At 32.4% G+C, this 15,883-nt stretch overlaps 1 protein-coding gene across 4 annotated transcripts in view; it reads left to right on the top strand.

Annotated features, from left to right (window-relative positions):
• Positions 1-15,883, top strand: part of LOC105317875 (zinc finger CCCH domain-containing protein 10) — a 58,838-nt gene that overhangs the window by 15,590 nt on the left and 27,365 nt on the right. For all 4 annotated transcript variants that reach the window (XM_011414668.4, XM_011414658.4, XM_020063049.3 and 1 more), the window contains one exon: positions 8,844-8,902. The gene's annotated coding sequence lies outside the window, so the exon portion shown is untranslated. The remainder of the gene's footprint in view (positions 1-8,843; positions 8,903-15,883) is intronic.

The following is a 15,883-nucleotide window of genomic DNA, read 5'->3' as shown; positions in this document are numbered from 1 at the left end:
AGATTTTTATGTTCCTTGAAATTGATAGATATGATACATTCCTTGTAATTCTAGCTGATTATCATGATTAATTTTGCAATTAATAAAAAAGGAGTTTTTTATTTCCTGTTGACTTTTCCATTTTGCAGCTGTTTTCCAGGTGCTTTAATAAGACAATTAGGTTTTTTTTTAAAAATCAGTTGTTTAGTTTAAAGTCACATTGTTTTTATCCATAGTGATACATACATGTAACAATTCAATCCTGATAAACCACTTCATATTCAGAGTTTATGGTCAAAACACAGTGAGATAGAATTCAGTGTTTCAGCACATATACCAACCGCAATATCTATTTAACAGTAAAAGAAAAGTTCATAAGTTCATAATATTGATGTACCACTAGAGTAGCCCAAAGGTCTTTTCCCAGTAAAGCAAATTAATTAATATAGCACACAGTACTTGATCATGATAAATGTTTTAGTAAACCACCACCTACCACAACAACCACCACAAAATACCACAGACTACCACATTTTCTTTATCAACCATTACCCATTATCGTTGTACAGTTAATTAAATAATTGGCTCTGTAGTTTTAAATAATTCATAGGTAATTGATAAACAAGTTTTGAATAATCTACCAAAAAAAACACTTGATTTGAAAAAAGATTTTCTTCCAGAAAACAAGAAGATATAACGAGGCAATAACACTTTCCATACACTGTAATTGCTGCAGACATCAGCAATGTGCAATGAACTGTTCTTTCAGACAATTAAAGTAATGTATGTAATTCCGCGAATCTTGACGATCATGTTTACCAGAAAAAGACATTTTTCAGTTCCTCATTCCTCAACAGCTAGTCTGCTTACAAAATGACAGAGATGCATGTATATTTTTGTTTATCAAAGAAAAATTACATTTGGGTTTTGAATGCGGGATAAAGTGTCTAATTAAAGAAGCCCACCTCAAAGAACTGTAAACATTTTAATCTATTAGCATGCTAAGTCTAATTAATTCTGTTGTTTTTGTCGGTTTATCAGGCAGAAAAGAATTACTTTTTGATATCTGTGCTCAGATTCTGGTTGAAATTTATTGTAAAAAGATTATCAAAGTGTCATGAAGGGAAAAAAATTGTTGAAATTAATGAAGATCTACCAGAAAAATTTGGGTCATGGATATTGTTAATTTAGAGAAGTGGACGGGCAATTAGGTCACAAAGTGAAGAGGAGGAAATTAAGATTGAAGTTTTTTTTCTTCAGACAAGGCAGCATCTAGCTTATAAATACAGTATGCAAGTGACTTAATCATCAGGTTTGTCTTTGTTAATGCATTGGCACAGAGTTGTATTAGAAGGGTTGATAAATGTCTGCATACTGGAATGTGTATTGTGCAGAAATCTTAAAAAGGATTGGCATCAGATAATGCTTATACTGACTCATTAAATGAGCAATCTATTTCTATTGTATAAATAAACAAAAAACACATGTTCAAGTAGCAAGTTCATGTATTATTAGGCTCTATAAGTATTGTAATAATTTCTCTGCTTGTATGAAGGCATTGATGGCATGCAATTGTTTCACTTTGTACTTGTTTCTCTTTGACATAATGTCACTGACAGATGTTTATTGACAATTTGAAGATCTTTATTTCATACCAAGCTTAATAATGCATTATACACACTGCACAATTTGTTTAAATGTATATTTTTAATGACTCATATTTTTCACGGCCAAGTTAACTGCTCAAGGTGCTCTCAGAAGCATGAACTTAAAAATGAAGTATAAAATTTCCTTCTTCAACTAATATTTATAGTCACCTTGGCATATGTAAGACGCGGCAATACAGGGTGTAAATTTGCATGCATTAAAAAAATCTTTAATTTTTCGAGATCCAGACAACCGAAAAATAAAGATTACGTTTTGTACACAATAGATATATAGCCACTGGGAGCAGATTGTGTTGGGAGATAGGCATCTCATGTTGCCTTGTCAAAACCAAGATGTATCTACGCTGTTTGTGATGTTATCACGATGTTCAGGAGCAGATAAGCCTATCTGTAAACACGGAATTGTGGAATGTTTACGCATTCAGTTCCATTAAAAGTACAACTTTTTGTCTGTGTTTCACGGAGTCTGTAGTCTTTGTATTTTTTTTAATCTTCTCCAAGAGGTAAATATTTTTTGGTTGTTTTACATGTGTCAGCCATTTATGATAGACTTTCAATTCATGTACAAATGTAGCTATGATATAGCCAGAGGAAACGCTGGGGATAACATTGAATTTCATTTATGTATTTCTCTTGATTTATGATAGTATATGGGGTATTTTTCCAATGAGTTGGGTATTCCCTATTCTTGAGCCTCGGTGCATCTTCGCCAGCCAAGGTTTTTCGGTCCACTTCGCTATGGGGAGCGAAATGGACTGAAAACCCTTGGCTAGTGAAGATGGCCTCGGTGAGGAGTCTGGAGACACAAGTCAAGTTTGATGGAAAACTGCATGTACTGTGGTATATCATCACAAGTATAAGGTGAATATAACATCAGAAATATTAATTATACAAGTTATCTATCTACTGCTGCTCTGCATATTGAGACAAACATGATCAAATTTTTGATGTACTATTCTATTAATACATGAATCATATCTTTAACACAGTATATAGTATCTGTATGATTAAAACCAGATTTTTGATATGTTAGCCCAATTTTTCATATCAATCCTGGTTTCCTTTGTGTACCACATATAGCAACAAATTGGTTTTGATTGCATTGCAAATTTGATGTGCCTGTAAGATAATTTGGTAGTACAAATAACATGGAAACTGCTTAATTTGAAAAACAAAATGACTGGGTTTGTTAATGGTACTGTTTTTGAAAATTAAGTTTCCTCATCACTGGTGAAAGATTTTATCCTGTTTAGTTAAGTGAAAAAAATTTATAGAATTTGCACAGCTATCAACAGACAAACATTACAAAAGTATTTTAGTGTATGAAACTTGTACTTTTTGTGCAGTTATACATGTATATATTTATGAGCATATCAATATATATTATAGGTTTGAAATAAATATTTATTATTTTATGTCAACAAATGTCAATGTCAATAAAACACATGTATAGATAAAATGACACCAAAAAAATGCCCCAAATATTCTAACAGCTGCTGCTTGATTTAAAGTATATTAAAAAAAAAAAAAATGCAGGTATCAGCTTTTTAATTCATTTTATCCAACACTTCATTCATTATTTAAAATGGCTGAGCACCTAGCTTGTATATTGGAAAGTTGAATAATAAATAATTGCTAATATAGCCAAAAATGATTAGCAATGTTGAATTTGCAACAATTGATGTTCTAGAAATGCATGTTCATGCATAGGTTTATTATAATAGCTGTATTGCATTTAACAGTGAGGTGCCATTTTTATTCTTGTAGGATAATAAGACAGGAAAAAATATATAAATAATTAATTAACCACATGTAAACATTGAGTTGATAGCGCATATAACAGAAAAGGAAATTAAACCATTGATTGCATGTCATGCATTTAATTTCTGTCGGGAGCCTGGGGGGTTCTATTGGGTTTCCAGTGCTACCATTGTAATTAGTTAATAATTGATTGCGTAAACAGACAGCTCCTCAGGTGCACAATGGGAAAAAATATCATTTTGTAATGATTACCGACAGAGCAAATAAACTGAAGTGTTTCCTGAGCAGCATGCCCTTCCTAAGGGAAAGTTCTCCATGTTGACAAATGGGCTTCATAATCCTGGGCTTTTCCCTTCCCATTATGATTATCACAATAATAGAGTCTTGCTAATTATGGCAATGCCAGCATGGTGGCTGTTATATAGGTAAGGTTGAGTATATAACGAAGGGAGCATAATTATAATTCATATTCTATTTGACCATATTTTTACCTTTAGTTAATAATGATGTAAATATTTGATCATATATTTTATCTATAATGTGACTGGATTGCCCGAGAAAACATGACACTTTTAAAACCACTGAACAGAATTCATATCCTGATCGATGCAGCAAGATCCAATCTCAGACCAGTAAAATAGGCTATACCAACTGGGCTGTCTGATTGCTTCCAGTTGCCATATTCTTTCCCTATTAAAGATCTCTGCATCCTATAATTTCTTAATCAGCTTTGTATTATAAACTTGCAGTATACATGTACCACCAATCCGAGGGTTGCAGTGGTTATTGTGTGTACAAAATGTAATGAGATGTGAAAAAAAATGATGGACCACTAGTGCTGCCCTTCAGAGACCGGGATCTTGAATCTGGGCCCTTTGGGTCATGAATCTGGGCCCCCTCAGTCTCCATTTAGGTATTCTTTGCCAAGCAACTACATGTAAAAACCCTCTGATATCAAGCCATCAGTGCCTGAAAGTTAAGTTTTTAGAAGTCAAAATACATGACAATTCATCATGTTTTGATGAATTTGAGAGTCCCACTATATTCCATTATTACATAAAAAATTATGTCAGTTATAGCTTTCAAATTTACACTACTGTGATTTATATTGTGAATTATATCTTGGCCACATTTTATCTAAAAATGGAACCCTGTGTTTGATTTAAAGGATGATTTGGGTTATATTTAAAAACATGCTCTTGTTTATGATATCACAAATATGATAAATCAGGCTGGCTGTCAAGAAATCCTCTGGATTTGTGATAGGGATGTGAAGATTTCACTGGTAAAGAAGAGAGAGTTTTACATGGGTGGGCCCCAACTTCAAAAGAGTCTCATGGGCAGCCAAAGATTTATTGCTGGATGAGGGTGCCCCTGGCTTGTAAATGGGGTGGTATCATTGTAGAAAAAGCTGATTCGAGGCAAAATAGTGAGGTATAATTCATTTCTTTCATCATTAATCAGTTTATGCAGTACATGTATATGAACATGTAAGGATTCAATGGAAGCCTCATAGTTGAAATCTAATGTACATGTATATGTAATTGTATGCTTATACTCGAGCCTTTTCATTGTCATACGTACTGCACACTAAATTTTCATGTAAGGTTAAAGTTGGAAAAAGATTTTGCTTAAGTTTTAGATTTGCATTGTATTATAAACATTTACTATGTTCTTCAAAAACTGCAGTGCAATCTAACATTTTATTTAAGTTTGTACCATTTTGAATCTGCCCTTGATGTTTATAAGAGGCAAATTTTAAATAAAATGGTGGCAATTGTATTTTTCTTTGTTAAATGAAATGTTTAATGAAAATATTGCTGAAAGAATTTATAAGATAACATACAACTTTTCTTGAAATATATTGTACAGTAATATGCATGTGTATAAGGAAAGGTATGTAATATATTCAATTTTTAAAAATAGATTTTAATAACATATACTTAAAATTAATTTGGCATGTGAAGAATTTGCATTTTCTGTGCATTTTATAAGATTTAGAGTTGATGATCTCAACTTGGTTGATTCATGTAATTGTAGACATTGAAAAAAAAGAGCAAATCCCACGAACAAAAAAGAGGTGTTAATGGTGTTATAAATCAGTTTGGAATCGGTATTTTGATCATTGTTGAATATTAAAGGGACTTTTTACCAAATAGCGTAATCCCTTTGAGCCTCAGATAATTGATTGGGAAACACGAACATAAAACAAGAGAGGAGGATTCTGGGCTTGCAACGATTTTCAAAGCTGTCGGAGACCCGCTATTGCGATCGCTCAGGCTACAGAGCAGGCTGAGCCAACTAATTTCAACCAATTCATGTCAGAGTTGTATAAAACATTTTTGTAGCTGGTAATCCTATAATGGGATTATAAACCACAAAAAGTGCCAATTTATTAAAAACTGGAGACGGGAATTGAAAAGAAGGTAATTGAATTTCAGACTTTAAAGCTCAAATTGCTAATGTAACTGAAACTGGATTCGTGTTGAAATCCGGCGGATAATGCAAAAGGGGATGTACTCATCTTTTCGTATTTGCTCCGTCCGACGATATATTTGAAATTCCAGGTGTTGGTGTTAATATTACCACTGTCACCAAAGCCCCTTAAAATGTCCTTTAGAAATTCTATTCATCTGAAGGAGAGGGGATATATGTCTCTCAGCAAACATTTTGATAACTCTGTGTATTTCTGTTTACATTTTTCAAGTAGATAAAACATGACATATTTGAAGTCACGGCATATCCTGCCGTCTGGATCAGGCAGATGATACTTAATATTTTATTTATTGTGTAAATCAACAAAAGAAATGCATGTAATGTTTGTATGTTAGTTAGAAAGGGAGAGAGTTACTGAGAGAGAGAGAGAGAGAGAGAGAGAGAGAGAGAGAGAGAGAACTAATGCCAAGTAGTTGTCAAATACATACAATACAAATATGATATGACATGAAAATTATTGATCTAGTTTCCAGTACATCTAAATGATTGTCATAAGTTCGAAGATGTTAACAGAATTCTCCTCTATAATCTCTTGAAAACTGAAACAATAGTGTATAAAATAGGATCTCGAGAGTGTTACATCTCAATCCTGTACAACTTTTCCAGCATTGAATTCATATAGAAATATGTGGAGAAATACAGTGTATATATGATATGATATCGTATAATATTGAGAGAGAGATTATAAAGTCAGAAAGAAAACTGATACTCAAGAAAGCATAATAGAATTCCCAGAGTGTGCTTTAAGATCACGCCAATGATCTAGGATTTTAAAAGAAGTTTTAAATCTGAAGCTGTTGAGGTGAATGTACAGATATATTATACACAGAAGGATGGAGATGTCGGAAATTTCATCAAACTGTTAATGTAGTTTAGAGAGAGACTTAATTGTGGGGGCTCCGTTGTGGTTCTGCGTTTGTGGATTTCTTTTTGTTTGAGGTAGAGTTGTATTCCTTATTAATTATTGACGAAGATATCATTGATTGGAATTCTTCTAATGGACCTAAAGTAGGTGTCACTTAGTTTGTTTTTTGGGTTTTTTTTCCTTCTATTGATTGCATTTAGATTTTCAAGGTATATGATTGTTATCAGTCTAGTGAAATTCAAGATGCATTTGATGCATTTATTTTGGTTGTGTGTGTGTTTTCAGTATAATTATGATATCTTTTTTTTTTTTTTGGGGGGGGGGGGAGGAGAATGGGTGGGGTTGTATTATACTTTTAATATGATATGTGTAAAATTGGATGCATTAGATCTGTATAATGTACACGTATTCGAATGGTATCAGATGATTTAATATATATAACATTTAGTGATGTAAAACTGACACTCTTTGAGGACCTTAATCACCCCCACCCTTTGAAGAATCATAAGCAGAAAACATTTCAGGAATGGAATTCAGGGAGGCTGCAGATCACCAACAAATTATCCATTAGATCTGTCTCAAACTTTTAAAAATGATATTTGTGGCCATAAAACATATTTAATGAAGAAAATACAAATATTTGTGGCCATTAAACATATTTAATGAAGAAAATACAAATATTTGTGGCCATAAAACATATTTAATGAAGAGAAAATCCAAATATTTCAGATATAAAATTTGAACATCTTTCTATATTTTTTATGCACAGCTCTCCATCTAAAGGAGGTAAATAATATATACTGCCTAAAAATGGATTTGACCATCCAGCCGTCTTAATTTTTTTTTTCTTTTTTGATATAAAAATCAAATAATCATGCAATCATGACAGAAAAAGGGGAGAAAAAACTGTAAAAGGAGGGAAAATATGACGCCTTCTCCATGGAGCTGTGATTTATGGAAGGAAGCAGAACTGAGCTGGCTGTAGTCAGTTTTATGATCGGCAAATCTCCAAAGGAAGGAGGCTGATAGACAATGATTAAATCTCTCAGGACAAAAACCCAATAATTACCAGCTATTAATGGTCCGATTGTGTAGAAGCAAGGGGCTGTAATGCTGAGAAAATAAGAGAGGATCCAGCACTTATATTTTTTTTATATTGCGTAAATTATAAATTCAGAAGACTACTAGTTGGCATACATAGAGTGAGGGATTACTTTGAAAACAGTCCTTTTTTTGCGTCTATAATTCCGGAAGACTATTGGCATGCATGAATTGAGGGATTACTTTGAAAACACCTATCTTTTTTGCGTCTGTATAAATTTCAGAAGGCTACTGGGATATACAGAATGAGGGATTACTTTGAAAACGCAGACATTATATCCCTGGAGCATAAGACATGTTTTCTGCATCAGTAGAATGTTTAAGCGCGTTTGTCACCTGTATATTTTTCATCTGCTATTTATAAACATGCACCTTTGGTTTAAGGTGACTTTGTTGTCATCCACTGCAGGCTATAAGATGCTCTAGCTGTCTGCGTTGGTCTCTTCTGTTTATGCTCTTGATTTTTTTAATTAATTAGAAGGACTTTAATTAATGTAGGCTATATATTTACTTACATAACAGCAGTTGAACTCAGTTGCTAACAAGAAAGGATGCAATATATTATTTTATCATTAATTTGCAGTGGCTGAACATTTTTGTTTTATTAATTCCACGGTTATAAGCCGGCCTCTGTATATTCTTCTTACATTAATTATTTTAAAGGACGGTTAATGTCCATTTACATAACGAACATTGAATTCATTACAATGATACGGTAGTACGTAATTAACACATACTATAAATCTTAGTGGCTCTAAATTTTTGTTGAATTTGGGGTACCTCTTACTCACAAATTTTACATCTTCATTCTGTGAATAATTTAAGTGATGAAATGTATTCTTAATGAATCTTAAGGAATTCATGTCACCTTACTTAAAAATCATGTCATCATGCATGCAAAAACCTTAAGAAATACTCCTCCTTAAGTGTATGAGTCAGAATTTCATAACATTTTTTTTCTTCTTTTTTTTTAGATGGACAATAAATGCTGAAGCTGTCATGAACTGAGGATTTGAATTGCAAGCTTGAAAATGTAGGTACACGTATATTTCTAGAATTTTCAGAAGGTGACATTCATTGAGTTCTTTAATATTTTGTATGCTCTATGCATGTAAATTATTTATGGGGAGAATTTACTGAATAATGCAAAGTTGTTTTGAATTTTCAGAACTTCTTTTAATCCATCTGCTAAAATTCAAATTCATATGTATTATTTAAGGTATTCGATGTATAACGACCACATTTTGTACCTAATAAATGAATGGTCCGATATTATATAAATAGTGCCTTTTTGGGAGGGTAACAGTTGAAATTGACACCCCGAGAAAACCATTGTCAACAGACGCGAAGCGGAGGTTGACAATGGTTTTCGAGGGGTGTCAATTTCAACTGTTATCCTACCAAACAGGCAATTTTTATTTTGTTATACTGAATGTCTTAATTTCTAAGAAAATTTTACTGCTTTTATATAGGAATAACGTGAATTCTACAGCGAACCGTACGCGCATAATTTTCGCGCATGTAACAATTCTTAATGTTACCCGTTGCTAAGTGTGTTGCTAACGCTGAGGGTAATAGAAAGGATTATGAACTGCGTCTTAACCAATCAGATTTCAGTATTTAACATGAAAGTATAACAATCTTAATTATGATATCATTTTGAAGATGTTTTCAAATAAAAATACTCCACCAAATGAATTTTCACAATATATTAATTATGGTCCAACTAATTACACCTTGAATTTTGTATTGAAGTCTATGGGCAACGTATGTTTTAATAAGATATTGTAAAAAGTAACTTAAAATTTGTAAAACTCTCTTGATTGATACATGCATAAACTTTCTTTTTAACTCTTTAAAAAAATTTAAGGTGCAAAATGACCGGCTTCTTATATGTTGTCAGTCACGTGAATTTGGATCATTTCACTATCATTGTTATCTAGCAATACATATTTAACTAGTTCAAAACAATTCAAAATTGTTCAATATCCCTTCATTATACATTGAATACCTTAATACAAAGTTAGCAAAAGCTTTCATTTAACTTGATGAAAAAACAAGGGTTTTCAGTTACATTTAAAACCCCCGCATCATACTTTAATACAACACATAGAAGTGGCAAGTTCAAAGCATTGGTTTTTCATATGAGCAGAGTATCCAGTTTCCTTGCATTATATTAGACTGTATATATACATATGTTCTATGAATGATTCACAAATGTTTACAGTAGTAAAAAGCCAAAAAACTAAGTGTACATTAAGAATATATGTGAAAGAGATTATCGAGTCAATATGTGTACTCTCTAGGAATTTTCGTGAAGAAGCGATGTGTGGTTTTAATGTGTGGTTTTCGCAAGATTTTTTTTTTTTATTGGTAATTTATCTCAAATGCACCTGGTTTTAATAAACCCTGTAGAGTTACTAAGATTGAAACATTTGTTGTAAAAAAAATTTGGGGAAAAAAAATACAGGATAAAAAAAATACTATAATGTTTTCAATTTTTCAAGCTGGATTTTTTAATGGTTGCCAAAGCAATGCCTTACAACAGTTACATAAACTGTCTATTTTGCAGTTCAAATGCAAAAAAAAATTGTCACCTGTATGAATCTTTGGAGTAAAAATGCTCGCTTCCAACTTGCAATACATTGCACCTTTCAGCTAGCAGTTGCATAATTAACACAAATTATGACTCCATGTCATGTGTTAATTGCTGGTGAACCCTGACCTGAACTTTGAACTAAGGTCAAGCCATAGCTGCAGGCTGCAATATCTACATGTCAACAATACAAAGTCATTGTTCACACAGTTTGTGTATTCTTGGAATGCAGTTATTGAATAAGTACTATTATAGCAGTCAGTGTTAATCCTCTCTCTGCACTGGTTTAATTTCTCTGAGTGAGTCTCAGAATTTGCAAGGATTCCGTGAAATTCGGTGATTCGTTGACAGTTGTGTGTATATGCAGCACTAGATGTTCATATCAAAAAATGTAAGTTTTTAAAAAAATATTTTTAAACATAACTTTCATCTTCAGTTGACATAAGATTGTAGAGATATGATATTTAAACACCCCATAGAAAGTTGTATATGTACATATAACAGTATGTAGTCATGTGTAAAGGTGTTAACATGTACAACCAATTGTAAATTAATTCTTGCCTCTATGTATTTTGTTCTTATGGGTTATAATATTAATGATTTATACCTTAACAGATATCTTGTTCTTATTTTGATGGATTTAATAGTTTTCAGACACACGGTTACAGCACTCTTATGAATTATTGATCGATCAGGGATACTTATATAAGAACTCATTATTGTCAATTTGTTGCCAAGAATTGACATGATCTCTGAATATGACACAATGATAATTACATCATATTTTTTTTTTCATTTTATTCCTTTTACTTTTCTATTTTTCTTTCCTTTTATATATTTGTTAATTCATTTTTGTATTTTTTTTTAAAATTTATTTTAATTTATTTATTTATATATTTTTTATTTTTTTATTTTTTTATTTATTTTTTTTTTGGGGGGGGGGTTTAATGATTAAAAGTATATACAAAAGGTCTGATGTACATGTATAAGTCAGTCACTGTGGTATGTTACATATGATAATCATTGATGAAACTTATGCAAGATGTTATGAAAGATGTAAATTTCATTGAAAAACCAATGGGGATGGCAATCCAATAATTAGTCAATTAACTTAAGAGAAATGGCTTTCATTGAGTCTCATTGAGGCTTCCATTATTTTGATAACCAAACACAAATATAGCAAAGGCATTTAGTCTTTTGTGCTTTCATAATAATTATTCTTTCAAAATCTTTACTCTTTGTATAAGAATTGTATTATGATAAATTAGATAATCTTTAAATGTCAACAGAAAGGGTTTATATTTGAAGAGTAAAAGAAAATAGGGCTCTTATTGAATATTTTCATTTTAGCCTTTGTCAAAACATTTGCTGTATGGTTTTCCTTGAATACTTAAGGTTAAAAAAAACCATTTCAATCTTCAAATGAAAAAAAGAGGTACAAAAATAGACACTGCATCATTTGAGCATCACATAACCTTCTTTTTGCTTTATTGGATATGATTCTAAATAATACATACCATGTATACAAAAAGAGCATCGATCTTCTTTTACCTTCCCTTTGCTTTGTCTATTATACCAGTTATTAAATAAATATATAGTTACATATACCAAAAAAGAGCACCATCTTTAATATCTGCAACAACCTCACAAGTAATGACTTCTTCTTTCCTGCGGATATGGTATCAATCGTCTGTGTGCAGTCAATCCCAAACGTAGCTGTTTGAAGATTGTGGCAGTTATTACGGATAATTTTAGTTTGGTGAACGGTCTCGCCAACACAGAGCCAATATTACTTCATATACTTCATATATTATGATCTTTGATGGCGGTTTCCAATCACTTAATTAAAAATTACTAATGAGGAAGAAACACAATGGCATGAGAGAGAGACAGAGAGAGAGACTTCTAATATTTTAGAGAGGCTTTTTTAAGGCTCATTGCAAAAAAGTGTAATTAAGGATACTTTAAAAGGTTAGGCTTGGAGACAATTTTCAAAAGCCGTGCTTTTAATATCAAAAAGCAGTACTTACTGTTTGAAGAGCCTTTTGAGTAATGACTCAGAATATACTCTACTTTTATCCACTAATTACCAAGTCTGTGACTGTGATTTCTTTGAGAGTAAGGATCAAACCCATTTAGCTTTTTAAAGCTATGGTATTTCTTCTTCAAAATTAGAACATCAAGTCAATACTTCTGGTACCTGTAATGACAATTTTTAAAGTGTAATGGAAAAGTCGAATGAACTTTATTGGTGTGCATATGATGTTTTTACTTTGAAATCTTCCTTACGATGAATAGATCTTCTACACCACTAGTAGATGAAGCTTGAATTTTTCTTGAAAGTCAGTATTATGGCCTACAATTTCATGTGTATCAGAAAAGTCAAAGAAACTTTAATTGATTAAAATATATAATTCTTTTGACGTTGAAATCTTTCATGATGCCATGAATAAATCAAACTTGATATTTTGATGCTGCCCAGCCAAACCCTACTGTGACCAGTATGGCATTTATACTTTCTGACTGTTTCCTTATTAACCTGATGTCAGCCCATTAGTCCGAGTTGTTGACAGTGATTCTTGGTGCTTACCTCTAGGTGTCAGGGAAGGACAGGACCTGTATTTACAAAGTAAACATGACCACACCAATGTCCATCTGACAACACGAGTCACTGTGTGTGCCAATCATCCTTTAAAAGTCATTCAAGTGTCCCCAATGACCAAAAAAACCCAAAAGTCATTCAAGTGTGTCCAGTGACCTGAAAACACTGAAAGTTAGTCGGTAAGTGTGTCAAAGTTCTTACTCAAGAGGTCCTTCATGTGTGTCCAATGAATCTTTCTTTTATATTTCATTTTGTGTGTACTTGTTTCAGGTGGGTTTTTCCCCCAAATGATGCTGTCCAGCAAATAGAACCATTTTAGCAAGACCTTGGATTTTGGGTTGTTGTGTCAAACAGCAATGTGACGTAGGCCTGTCTATTTCACTGCTGGCCTCTCAGCCATGACTCTTTGAAATCAGCAAGATTTGTCTGGCTTTTGAGTTATGACTACGCAATCGGTGCATATTTGGCTTGAAACTGCGTCATTTTTTTAAACTTGTTTTTACGCAAGAAATAGATAGCTACGTCCAACCGAAAGTCCAAGATCTTGTTAAAATGATTCTAAACCAGCATACGCGTCTCTTTCAAACGAAAAAAATTAGAACACCATTACATTATATTATTTATCTAATTAAATGGTGTTGAACAATCGTATTTATTAAGTTGTTGGACAAACTTAAAGTCATAAAAGTGTGTTCACAGTGACAAATTTTTGTCCAACAATACAATCGTTTTTGAATTGTAAATAAAATGTTAGATATTCAATTTGCCCAATATTTGACGTATTCTGAGAACTAGTGCTTGTCAAGATACCAGGATGTCATCTGTGTGTGTTCTCCAGCCTTGAAATTTCATTAAGTTACGAGAGCTTTAAACCTTCATTGTCAGATGATATATCAAATTTGTCCAGTAATCATTAATGACTTTAGCTGTTTCCAATGTCTTTGAGGTTATAACAACATGAATTGTCCAGCAACCTAAAAAATCATATTATGTCAAAGTTGTCAGGTGTGGCCAGCGGCCGAAAGATCAGTTAATTGGCCCAAAAAAGTTAGGAAGCATGTCGACTGAGCTATATTTACTGGTAACTTCATAATATATATCTTAAATTTTTCAATTATCCATCAACCTAAAAAGATCATCAACATCTGCGAAAATTTTCAAGTGTGCCCAACAGCCAAAAAATCGGTAAATGGGTCTAAAAAATTGGAAGCGAGTCGATCCAACTAAATTTTCACTCTTATTTTATTTTTATTTTTACATATATAATTAGTTCTTAGAAATACTATAGCGGCAATATAAGAAGACATGATAGAAGCATGCTTCATTCCTCTGGCAGATTTGATTGATATGTAAAGGCCGGCGGTATCGTGTTTCAAATGATGTTCAATTATGTTTACAAATCGGTACATATGTACGGCAATAGCTGTTCATGGTTTATTGCTGGCGGTTGCCACATTCCTCAATTAAAAAAATAGTTCGTATTAGTTTTGTCAGTTTCGTTTCGAAGATTTCTTTGTACCAGCTAATTTAGTAATTGGAGAAAAGTGGTATTTATTTATATTTTTTTTTTCGTTTCGAAGATTTCATGTTTCAAACCGATTTAGTTATAGGGAATGGGGAAGATTTATCTATTTATCTTTTAATCCGTCTGGGGATTACTGGAACCATTTTAATTCAGCAAAACCATCTTGTTACGTCAAGAAAAAATCTGAAGCGTTTATTAGACAGTCTGCAAGTGTCGGATATTGGAACAGAAAAAAAAATTAACAAGAAAATAAATCATTAAAGGTTTCATGGTTTGTAGTCTTCAATATTTCTTTTTTTTTTAAAGCTTAAATTACAAGATTGCATAAGTTGGAAGACAGTAGGAATCTCTATGTAATTCTTGTTTTTGTAGGATTTGACGGTTTAAGGGTATTTAACAACACGCGATTCTGATTTCAACCTTTTTGTAGATCTGTTTTATGAAGTATTTGAAACCTCGTTTTCTTTTCAATTGCTATAAGTTTTTTGGAAAGTTTTTCCTGCGTTGGTTTCACTTTTCAGGAGTGTTGACTTTGGGAGTTTTTCTCGTGGATAAAGCTATGTGTGTAAAAAAGATTATTCCTACTAGCAAATAAAAGTAGCAGGAGTATAGCGTAAATAAACTCATGTTGGCCCTTTACGCCTACCCTATACCTTGTAGTAAACAGAGAAACCAGATTGCAGTCATGCCGTCAGGGAAGGTTTCAGAAAACACCTGGCTCCAATTTTTTTGTCAGTTCGTGCAGTTGGGAATAAAAAGAGGGTGTCTTTTTTGCGTCAAATGTATCGTTTAGAAGACAAGAAAACATCTCACACGAAGAGGATTAAACTTCAAAGAAAGTAATATATTAATGTTAACAAAAAAAAAAGTGAAAAGGTAGAAGAAGGGCAGTTGGGCTATTATAAAACATTTACTATGTTTCTTCTAAGTAGTGCAAAATGTCACTTTTACTTTGGTTTTTCCGAGAAATGCTTTTTGTTCCTGACCAATACCTGTCACTTGCGCGATGTTTGCAAGAAGGGAAATAATAAATTAAAGAAAAATAGCCAAAAAAAAAAAAAAAACATCAAACGATCCAAAATGGCGTAAAGTTGATATACCTTTTGGACAGTAGACTTTATTAATGTAACTTTACGACACAACATCTTTTCTCTTGAAACTTTTCAAAAGTTAAAAAGATAGCCGTTGGGGAGCAATTGGTTTTCATAGGACTTCTCCACTGCCAATGGAATGGTCTTCCTTAAAGTGATTCTTGACCTTGATTTTATCATATACCTGAAGGCATTCTCGT

Source organism: Magallana gigas, chromosome 10 (genome assembly GCF_963853765.1).
Source record: "Magallana gigas chromosome 10, xbMagGiga1.1, whole genome shotgun sequence".
NCBI lineage: Eukaryota > Metazoa > Mollusca > Bivalvia > Ostreida > Ostreidae > Magallana > Magallana gigas.
The sequence above is the reverse complement of the archived record's forward strand: the minus strand, read 5'-3'. Positions and strand labels throughout refer to the sequence as shown.